Genomic DNA, 12,026 nt, shown 5'->3' with positions numbered 1-12,026 from the left:
CCGCGCTCCTGCGTTTAGGCTGACGTAAATACAGCCGCTTTTCCTCTTACGGGTTTGCTTTATTTTCTGTGCTAGCGTTCTTGTTTTATCCAAAGGTAGCGCTAACGCTTTAGCTGCTGGCTGTTTCTGTGTAGTCTGCAACACTTATAATGACCTTTAGATATTTAAGAGCCTGGGTTCCCATCACAACGTAAAGCAAATATAAGTAGTAAGCAAAGTAATATCTTTATCTATTCACATAAATGTTGTTTATACTGAAATTTTAAAATGGGTATCCCTGAGTAAAATTAGGGCATTTACTTTTGTGTTGCTGGTTATTCAACATTCAACCTAGTCTTTCTGTATTGTTTAAATAACTTCATTTGTCTTCTCTTTTAACACGGTGGGCGGGGGGTGCAGAGAGGCCTCGGGTGGGTCTTGTCAGAGGAATTGGGGGCCTATCGGGTGAACTCGGGGCCCTGACCTGAGGAGCATAAATTGAGCTTGCAACAATCCTTTTAGTTTCCTTTTTTTTTTTTTTTAAGAATAGGGCCGTTGGTAGTCTTTAAACCTTTTGCATGCTATAAGACAGAACAAGAAGACAAACAGACCCCCCTTTTACACAACACAGTAGATCGTTACCTGTAAAACTAGCATAGTTGTAGAGCTTACAGACTGCTATGAAAATCAGATCCCTCACTTCAAGAGGTTTAAAAACTATGATTCCATTCTGTTTTATTAGAGCCAATAGGGAAAAATTTGATTTAATGGATTTAGGATTTCTACCCTGTATATGCTTTGTAGATCCCTTCAATTGGGGGGTCAATGTTTAGATGCTAAGATAGTAAGTTTTAAGAAAGTCTAAAGCATGTGAAGGTGGTAACAATGTGTAGATATAAATTTAATCATATAAAGGAGAAAAATAGGAGAAAGTTTCAACTTTTGACTTGAGTTGAAAACAGGTGGACATTTGTCTGTTAAAAGGGGTTGGAAGTATTGTTTTATTTCCTAGGTCAGGACAAGCTGTTCTTTGAAGATGGAAGTTACTGTGAGGGCAAGTTTGTCAATGGAGAAATCATGGGGAATGGATTTCAACACTGGGCATCGACAGGTGAGGCTGTAACCATTACATACCCTTTAAAAAAAAAATCCCAATCCCATTAAATTCTGATAAATAAATACGTATCATAAGCAGCCAAACTGATTTAGTCCAAGTTGTCAGTCTTTGGTGTTTATTGAAGAGTTGTGGTTTTCAGGTTTTCTTGTTGGCCTCTCAATTTAGGCTGGGTTAACTTTCAGTCACCTCAGAAAGTTAATCAAATGCCTTAATGGTAGAAACCAGAAACATGTATCATCAATCTTTGATAAATCTTGGTCCTTCAAAGATGCACACACATGCAGACTTGTCCTCATATGAAGTGCTCCACAAGATCAGGCCAAAGATGTTAAAGGATTTAAAGAACTTGGATAAACTATCCCTGATGGAGGGACATCTCATGCATGATTTACCAAGGGAACAGTTCAATGAATTCATCTCCTAGCATCCTGAGTGGAAAGAAGTTTGTTGATTAAAGATCTGTCCCAGTAAGTTGCTCTAGAAAAGAATTTCTCCTGTTTTTGTTTGTTCCTGTGCAGGTAAGTCAGTGAGCTCTCCACCTGTGTAACCCTTTTAGTCAACAATCTGTAAGGCTGACAGAAAGAAGATAAAGGGTGACCACGTGGAATAGTGTATTATACAAGTAAATCGGGTAAATACTTGACAGAAAAATAGTTATCTGTCATTCTAAGATCACACATACATCAGGAAATTCACAGTACAGTACTTCTAGGGCTAAGCAGCTGATTTTTCAGGCTTTGATACACAATATTTGAATGAGCACATGCCATCAAAAAGCTGTTAAGGTGACTATGAAATTCAAGTACTTCTTTTATACATTCGTTAACCATAAAAGAACATACTATGAATCTTTTCCTTTTAATGTATCACTGTCAGTTTTAAAGACCAGAAGGATTATGACTCATTAGTTTTAAAATAAAGGCTGAATGAGCACGTTTATAGTCTTCATTAGACAGCATTAATAGTAAAAAAAAGTAGTCATTAATTATAAGCTTCTAGGTTTTTAGAATGTCTTCTGTTTGTGCTCTGTAAGTAGAATATCACTTACTGGCGAACCCTAAATATATTAAAAAAATTAAACCATGTTTGACAGATCTGTTTCCTTCTGTATTTAACTTTCTCATATATTTGATTCAAGGAAACACTTATTTTGGTCAGTTTGTGTTTGGAAAGCTCCATGGACACAAAGTATTGCAATATAAAGATGGTGGGAAATATGAAGGAGAGCTCTTCTGTGGAATGAGAGAAGGTAAGTTAGACTCTCTGAGTAACCTTTGTTTAAAGTTTACTCTGTCAAGACTGAACAGACCTGTTTATGCTGTGTAAATACATTTTTTTAATTATTTCATTTTTCAGAGATGGCTTTGGTCTACTGAAAGCCAGAAAACTAAGCTCTTGTTCTCGCTTTATGTTGACTTAATCTGTGAGAATTATTTTTTGTTTCAAAAATAAAAGCTATAAAATGCTGAGTAATATTTGAGTAAGTATTTAGAAATAGTAACATTTAGTAAAATTTAGAGGTGGAAAAAAGCTGTTATTGGCTATAATCTAGAAGGGAAAAGCCTGTAGTGATAAGATGTTAAGATTCAGAAAACAACTGGCACTGTCACAATTATACAACTAGTTTAGTAACATAGCATGGGAAATTGAACTGTTGCCTTAAATGAATTGCCTCTATACAATTGATTAGTTTTCAAACACAATGAATTGTTAATCAGGAAAAGTTTTATGTCCAGCTCTCTTACTTCTAGTCACTTTTTCATATTTAGGAATTAAATACATATTTTAATATGCTTAAATGAAAAAGGTTACAGGTGAATTCTAGGACTCTCATACTTTGGCCAAATTCAGAGATGGTACAGCTTGATTGACTGAATTTCACTGTGCCATTTCACTGGTTGCTTGAAGTTCAGGGGAAGGGTCATAAGAGTGTGGACTAGATTTGACTGCTGCTGCTTATTGTTATTGGCTCACTTTCTCTGATAGTTTGGTGTATCAGGTCACCGAATCTGTTTTCCTTTAAGAATTTCCTATTTGTTTTTCACTGTTTTAGGAATGAGGATAATGATGAAGGAGCCTGGATTCTAGACAAGTGTCAAGGTCATGGAATATTGCCTTGTGCTCTTGGAACAGTATATGAGGTATATAAAGAAGACTTATGAGAAACTACTGATTTGTTTGGAAAAGCTCAAAGGATCATGGTAGAGGATGCTTCAGGCAGTTAAACAGAAAGGGTCTATGTTTAGAACTAGTACTGTTAGTTCATTTAACAAATTCAGTCCCCATTTTTAATTGAGTAATGCATGAAGAGATTTCAAATTTGATTTTTTTTTTTAACACATTCCAACCGTATTTTGTATAGTTGAAATTCAGATTCAATGTCAGCTTGACTTTTCTTGGATACGTAGCCTACTTGGGAGTTTTCTTGTGATTATTATTTGGAGTATTCCTTATTTCTAAAACAGGAGTAAACATAATGATTTGGGGGTGGGAGGAAATGTATGTGTAATATGTATAAGCACATATGAATACTCATACTCGCTGACACCTACTTCAAGGTAGAAAGATCAGGGAATATATTTTCAGGGTGAACTAAACAACAGCATAAGATGTCCTGTGGATTATTTTCTAGTAATTCAGTGAGATGACCTTGAGGCCTGGGACTTAAGGACCAAACGTGGTTGTAGCTTGTAAATTAATTACTGCATGACAAATGAAGAATAGCATTCTGTCATTGCAGTCACAGTGTCTGAGGGTTTAAAAAAAATAATCTGAAATTTATTACTGAAATTTTGAGAAACTAAATGAGATCAAATCTGTGCTTGTCTTGGGAATTTATTTTTTTTTAATTTGACATCATTTCTGTGGTAAGTGGAGAGAGAGATTCTCTGAAGAAGTAGCATTTTATACTTTGGTAGTAACTTTAGAACTCAAAACCAGTAACTTTTAATTGTTGCATACGTATTCAGATTTGGAACAGGCACTTCATAAACTATTTCGTTACCCAGTTATAATGAAGTTCAGAAACCCAGTACTGACTTCATCGTTTAAGACTCTCTTTCTTTCTGACTTTGATCCTCATTCAGTTTTCTTTGTTGTTGAAAAGAAGGGGTCTCCCTAGGTTTAGTGGAAATTCAGAGTACTACGTGTTCGGAGAAGCTAAAAATTACGGGAAGGCTATTCAGTATAACTTTACTACATGTTTCTAGCCAACTGACATTTTTTCCTATGGACATGAAATCACAACTAAAATTCTACTGAATACTGTTTATGTAGTTAAGATAGAGCATAAAGTACTTAGGTATCTTGCGGTTCGGTCTGCTATTGGTATATGCATAAGGAGATATCTTGGCTTTTCAGTTAAGGGTTTGGTTTTTTGGTTTGGTTCCTTTTCTGCACCTGTCAACACCCCCAGATTTCTTTTAAATGTACATTAAAAGTTTGTAGTTAAATCTGTTAATCGAAACTTAATTATTGGATACAGTTTAAAAATCTTTATGTATTATTCCATGAACATATGAATGTTGGGAATTAGTAGGTCAAGATAATAAATACTTGTTAGATAAAGAAACAGATGACATAAAAATATGTACAAGTGCTGTTGTGCATTTGTTTCATTATAACCTAAACACCGTTAAACAAAAATGGTGTTGTTACAATAGCTTCTCACTTCTTGAGGCATTGAAGAGAGGATATTTTATGTATATATATTTGTGTGCGCATGTGTGCACACACAGTTTTGTACCACTAGGTGTCTCTCTAGCATCTGTTTTGAGACTGAATTAGTAAATTCTTCAGGCTTACATTTGTTGGGTAACTGGTCTGTCTCTCTAGGGCTGTAAGCATTTAGTACTATATTTAAGTTTACACTGGATATGTGCTCAAAAGGGACAAGATACTTGGGCCAAAAAAAAAAATATCCTGACAGTACTGACAACAGTATATTGTTGGTTGATTTTTGTATTTATATTATGCAGAAAACAAACTTAAAAGACAACCACTTAATGCAAGTGTTCACTCAGCATATACTGCTTTCAAATTATATAACTTAACATAAAACAATAAAAGCATATAAATACTTTTTTTCAGATAAAATAATAGGTTAAAGTTCTTTTTTTAACCTGTTACCATAGAATTATGGAAGAGCTAACCAGCCTTCTGGAAAGGGTCTAAGACATACCTGCGACCTACACCTTACAGGTGAATGATTTAGCCATGTGTTTCTGCAATTTTAATCTCTTTCAACATGCTGCTTGTAGAACCATTCCCCTGAGTGATGGTAGCATAAGCATTATTCTCCTTTCTGTCTTTCTGCCCCGAACACTGTCCGGATCTTAAGTCTTCTGTGGCTCTGTCATTCTCTGACAAAATTTATATTCATTTCAGATTAGAAAGCTGACAATAATATACTTTGAGAATAACAATAATGAACTTAATGGATATAAAATTTTCAATACTGCTTGTTTTTTCAGCAGCCAGTTTTGACACAGTACAAGTAACAAGCAGAATCTTCCTCCTGCTTTAAAGATCTGTTGTTGTCAATGAAAAATTGACAAAAACTATGTGCTTGGTTAACCATTGGGTTTGTGTGCACAGTATATATTAAGTTTATACCAGTACATTCCCGACAGATATGGTAATAGATCAGTATACACTGAAGTCCAACAAAAATCGAGGCACAGTTCCAGCAAAACATGAGCCTACGTAATATGGAAGTAAACAGGAAATATGTGAAAACTAATTAGAGGAATTATGTATGGGCAGCGCAGGGGACGCAAACCCAATCATAACACAAATGGTAAGACTTGGTTCAATGCCCAGAAAAGGGCAAGTTACTAAGAAACTCAAGTTAAGGATCTGGAAATGCTGCCTGCTTTGTTGACATAAACTTTTGCACACGAGATTTTTGAAGTTTGTTTTGTATGGTCAGATATCTTGGTGAATATCAAACTTTATTGCTAATCAGTTAGCGTACCCATACTTCGTACAAATAGTTCTATGCTTGTAAACTGTGTGTAACTGTAGGGATTTTGAAAAAATCTGGAATTTTTTTTTTTTCCTTTACTGAAATAGTACCTTGGACATACTGAAGTAATCTGCTAGAACCAAAAGAACACGGGCAAATATTTCGAGCTCTAGGTTATTCTTCTAGCATTACTTCTACATAGTACAGAATAGATTGAATGATGGCATGAATGTTGAATTTGCCTGTTTTTCCTCTTCAGTTTTAACTATAATAATGTCAGGGCTAGATTTTTAGATCAATCTTTTGCAAATGATAAATTTTTAGTAAGTAGATGCTGTCAGTTAATAGCATATTGTAGTCTGCGAACCCTCAGAGATTCAGGTCGATTAAATGTCCAGTAAACAAGCAATAATTATAACTGTATCAACAGACGAGTCCAGTAGTAGCAAACAACTCTGATTTATCTACTGCTTAACCATAAAACTGATTTCACATTGGGTAAAAATGTTGTCAAGGGATGCAAGATAGAAACTATAGCTGAACACTAGGGAACATATAACAAAGCTCCTGAAAGCTGCTGATTTAAAAAAAAAAAAAAACAAAAAACAAAAACAAACAAACAAAAAAAAATGAAAACAAAACCTAGTGACCTGTGGTGGCCTGTCTGGTTTTAGTGCATTTGTATGTGCACACATTTGAGAATGAAAGAAAACAATGACATGTAAATGAAGTTTGCAGAGGTTAATGAAGTAAACTCTCATTTTCTTCATGGAAGTGTTTCCTTTCTGTGATTTCTCATTTCTGGCTGCTGTGTAAGTCCCAGTAAGCAGATGCTGTGTTCCATTCTGTCCCTGTTGCTACTTCTTTCTGTGTTTTGGCAGCGTTTAGTTTGTCTTCTTTCCCAGAGGAAGACCTGCTGTTTGATACACCTGTTAACCACACTAAACAGGTGGCAAGCCTTATGGGCTTTTTCACCTGCAGGCTTTTGTTCCCCCACCCTCCCTAGAATCCATTTGAGTTACCTGTTTGGAAGAGTCAGAGTTTCAGTTCTGATGCAAATTATTTAAATTACTGGAATTTCAATTGCTCAGGATTATACTGCATACTAGTGGATAATATGAAATTTGAAGATACAATAAATCTTTCCAAATCATGATTATGATTACAACATAATGATATATGATATAAAAATATAAATAAAGCTGTTGCTGATAGAAAGACCATGAATGAGTCTCCCCACTAGTAAATGATGAACTCTATTATTTTAATTGCTTGTGGATAGGACCACTGACTACTGCACCACTCATAGCTCTAGCAATTTTTAGAAGTTACTGTGGCCTGGTAGTGGCCTGGCAGTGCGCTGAACATGTTTCTGAATGCATAATCTGTATATTTAATTGCCTCTTTGAGTGTTTTTTAGTGATCTTTAGCTGATACATGGTTCTGATGCTTGATAATAAGATGTGACAAGAAGACAGTGGGAAGATGTAATTAGCAGTCGTCCTGTTAGAATACAGACCAGTAATGGGCATTTAAAAAAAAAAGGGCAAAACAAAACCAAAACTCCACCAAACTACTATTTCTGTAGTTTATCTAGCTTTTGCCGTAATATACAGCATTTTATTTGCAGCACTGAGGATTTGTTGAAAATCTTGTGTTATGGTAGTCCATCTTGCTAAAGAGAAACATTGTTGAATGCTTTCCTGAATCAGCCTAACACAGAAATCATCAGGGCTTTGCTTGTTACCTTCATTTTAGAAGGCAGATAATGAAAGGCCTTCAGAGAAGGATAAAGTGAGGTTTTGATAAGAACTATCAGACCAGAAATAAACCCATGAATAAACTATAATCAGGGAGGAAATTTGTGTTTAAAATGGGTGCTAAAGTGCCTGCAGAATTTGAGGTTTTGGTCTTACTCTGAAGCACATGCTGATTTGAGAATAAGGTAGTCTGTCAGATCACACACATTCCTATATAAAAAATGCCAGCAAAATATTATTCTCTAATATGTCTTGATTTTAAAGTATATTAATACTTTATATTTATTTCCTTATTCAAGGATCAAAAGCATTGAAAAGTTGTTGTCGTCTTTTATCTATATTAAGCCAGTATATTTTCTTTTATTAAAACTATCTGAGTGTTAATAACTTTCTGAAATATTGTACAGAAACTCTTTGAAGTTTGAGGGGGAAATAAAACCTTGTGTGTCTTGACACAAACTGATTTACATTTGAGACTATAGTTCTTGGAATAGACATAGCTTCTCCTAAGTTCTAAAAACAGGCCATATAGCATGAACTATCTGAACATATTCAGCCAGATAAGTGGTCAGGATATACTGGACTAACTCCGTGTATTTAAATATAATGTGTTTGTCTAAATTAATGTCAGCTGAGGCTGTATGCTATAATGCCAAAAATTTTTTATAAAGGAAAGCATGGTTCAGTCATTACTCAAATCTGTTAAGCAATTTTAACATGATATCTAAGATCAGGTCCATGCAAATAAGTTTGAATACTTGAAGACAAATAATGAAAATGATTGATAAAAGCCCAAATTAGAGCATGTGGAAATCACATACTGTTAGAGGCAGGCAAGTTGAGTGTAGAGGCAGGCAAGTTTGTATCTGAAATAAACAGAATTAATTGCAATAAAAAGTGTAACAGCCACTAACTGAAAAATGGAAGCCTCATCAATTAACTGGAAATTGCTTCCTGAAATAAAAAAGAAGTGGTAAGCTCTTATCACCCATTTACAACATCTTTTTCTATATTCATAAACAGATGTCTTCGAACACCTTGCCCTGCCACATGACGTTGGGAGTAACTATCATTAAAAATGTTGTTAATTCCTGAAAAAAAATTGCCAAAATTTATATCCATCAAAGTTAGTATTTGAAAATCTTTCTTAGTAAGAGACTACCCCAAGTAAAGCTACATGTCAATTTCTGTAGTTAATTTACTACTGTTTAGTTGTTTTCTTGGAACTAGTTGTTTCAAAGTTGTCACCCGTGATGAATAAATTCCTAACATCTCAGGTTTTTTGAACACAAAATGAGTCATGCTAACCTATTTAAGTAGGCTGTTGCAGAAATGAATTAATATGATAATATGACCTTGTGAAATTGTTACTGTTTGTGTACTAAGCGTTCTTATATATTACCCATAACATTTAATTGTGGTTTAAATAAATTCCATATAAACACATTTACTTTAGAGTTTTAGAAACAATCCACAATTACATTGTGCAGTTACCAGAATAAATTCCTTATTGCTGATTCTTAGGATAGGAGGATTTCTGTGGTTGATACCTAGCTGATGATAAACAACTTTGCCTTCATCAGTTACTGTTCTTCATGAACTTCTTTATTTCTGTTTTGGTCTCTATTAGTAGATTGCAATGTCTTTATGTCTACTGCATTGTATGTCTCCGAATCAGAGAAAATACAGGACCTTACTAAAACTCAAGGTTTTTGTTTTGTTTAAAGCAGAATTTCCTGTTCTAGTTTAAAAATAAAACCAAACACAAACAAAAAACCCCACAGTATAATACAGCCCATCACTGGAAGCTTGTAGCTTTTTCTTTTTCTCCGTTTCCTGCTCCCTTTTGTTTGTGTACTAACTGGTAGCTCTTTTTCTGGAGGCCCCTATGTCACTCTGGTTGTTCACGCCTTTGTTTCCCTGCATAAATGTGTGATGTATAGATAGTGCTTATGTGGACGTCAGCATTTCCAAACCTTGCATGTGTTGCATTGCTAAGCAACTTTTAGCAACACTTATCTCTCATCCTTATGCCATCTGGAAAAGAGGATTAGACAAGGAAATGTGCCAGAGAGAGACAAAGGCAAATCTAAGAAAGAGGTGGCTTAATTACTTAAGAGAATGAGTGACATTAATAGTAGGCAATCATCAGAATTGATTGAAAGCAAGCACAATGCCTTTACAGGTAGCGATAAGGAACCACTGGGAAAGGTTGCATATTTTACATCCCTGTCCTTTTTCCTTCCCTAAGGGAAGCAGTACACAGCTGAATCCTATTGCATGTTTACATGCAGTGATGCAAGATGAAGGCCCCGATGATTTCAGTATGTAATTCAGATACAATTCCGGTTACAGTGAGTTTTTTTTCTAGACCTTCTTCCAGTTGTTACGTACGTTCAGGAGTACAACTAGCTGACTACTGTTTTAAAGGTATCTTCCACTAGGTAGAGAAGATTGTGAAAATGCCAGTGGAGCTTGAAGCTTGGGTACATTAGAGTTACCAACAGTGCTGCTATCATTGGGATAACTGCTGAAGATAGCATCATGTGCTTTAAAGTGATGGAAGGAATAGACTAAGCAAGTAGTATCAGAAGCATATTTCCAAAGAACTGCTTTGTCTTGTTTTTATCTTCTAGCTTACATCTGTAATTGCTAAAGGTGTAAACAAAGTGCTAGAATTTTAGCTGCTAAATCCATCTGGAGTTTCAACTTGGTTCACACACGTTAGAATTATGGTAGCGCTTTATTTGGTACCTCTGCTGTTATCACACGAAAAGCCAGATATCCAACTTAATAGAAGAATGATCACTTTAGATCTTGCATATTCTTATTCTCTAGTTCCTTATGTACTTTAACATTGAAAGAATGTTGTCTGATAGCTAAACGGGATTTAGTACCACATAAACAAGTGACATTTGTTACTGAGTTATTTTACTGCCCATACCTGGACTTTTGACTGTACTTTGACCATTGTCTGATTATTTCTTTATAGAGCAGTGCCAGCTCTGCGCTTCAAGATGTGTTTTACACGTAACTTGGAATAAAAGTGCATACTACAATATGCAATACTATACTCTCTTTTTACATCTGAAACTGAAACCAGTATTCCTGATTGTAACCTTCCCTGTCCTGTCAGCAAATAGCAGTGAAATGTCTGACAGATTTTCCTATCTTCCCTAGTATAGGACCACAAAGAGGAATTAGTTGACTCTGCTATCAGTTAATGTTAGTAAAATTGTGGCTGTGAGCTAATCATCTCAAGATTATACTATATTGAGTAGGAAGGGGTACACTAGAAAAACTGCATGTTCATCGTGACATAATACTAAATTGCATGATTACGTGTGCAAGTTTAATGTTGCTGGAAACTTTAATTGGCTCATACCAATGCTTCTGTGGTATTTGGCTTTGCAGCCTTAGGAATCTTTAAACTTTTATTTTATGTAAAGGGTATATCTTGGGTCAAATGCAGTCCAGATTTAAATAACCAAGGCTATTTGGAATTGAGTTTAGTACACTATTTCACTTTTCACAATCTTTAAAAAGCAAAATAACGTGTGATTCTGTATGTGACAAAGCAGTTATTCATTCTTGCCATGTAATTTAATGCGGTGTAGTATATGAACTGAAGGACCTCACATAATAGTATCCCACAGTAACAAACCTTGGGCAAGAAATGTTTGATTCTCCCTCCTTTCCCCTTTAGAGGAGTGCCGCATAATCCTTGATTGTTGTGTGGTCTCCTATTCAACTTTTCACACAAATGTTGGAAGGGTATTTATGAGAAGCCTTGAGGACCACCCACTTTGCTATTGAAAATTGGCTGAAATAATCCCTTCTTTATAATTTAGCTGTGGTGGTGTTGAAATTTAAAATCCTTGTGTATTTCTGTTTAAAGGGGCAGTGGAGAAATGACGTATTCAATGAACGGGGTGCTATAGTTAATTGTTCTGGTGACATCTGTGATGGACTGTGGATCAATGGTTACCCTGCTGGTACGTACGTTCATTACGCTCTCCAGTTATTAACAAGTCTTTGACATAATGCTTTGGTTGTCCCTCTTTTGATTAATATGATCTGACTATAGTGTTTAGCATCCTCTGAGTACTCAGTTCTCCTAGAATGCATAGTTCTCTGGAGCAAAGGGGATAGCTATTTGACTGAGGTGTTTCCTGAAGGGAGGGAGCCGTTCATTCAAATTGAA

General features: G+C 35.3%; 1 long non-coding RNA gene across 1 annotated transcript; it reads left to right on the top strand.

Moving 5' to 3' along the window:
* The first annotated feature begins 2,279 nt into the window (after positions 1–2,279).
* LOC103913940 lies at positions 2,280–11,811 on the top strand. Its single transcript, XR_663443.1, has 3 exons — positions 2,280–2,345; positions 3,150–3,237; positions 11,721–11,811. It is a non-coding gene; the product is annotated as an uncharacterized LOC103913940 (long non-coding RNA).
* The last annotated feature ends 215 nt before the right edge of the window (positions 11,812–12,026 follow it).

Source organism: Pygoscelis adeliae, unplaced genomic scaffold (genome assembly GCF_000699105.1).
Source record: "Pygoscelis adeliae isolate BGI_AS28 unplaced genomic scaffold, ASM69910v1 Scaffold213, whole genome shotgun sequence".
Lineage (NCBI taxonomy): Eukaryota > Metazoa > Chordata > Aves > Sphenisciformes > Spheniscidae > Pygoscelis > Pygoscelis adeliae.
The sequence above is the reverse complement of the archived record's forward strand: the minus strand, read 5'-3'. Positions and strand labels throughout refer to the sequence as shown.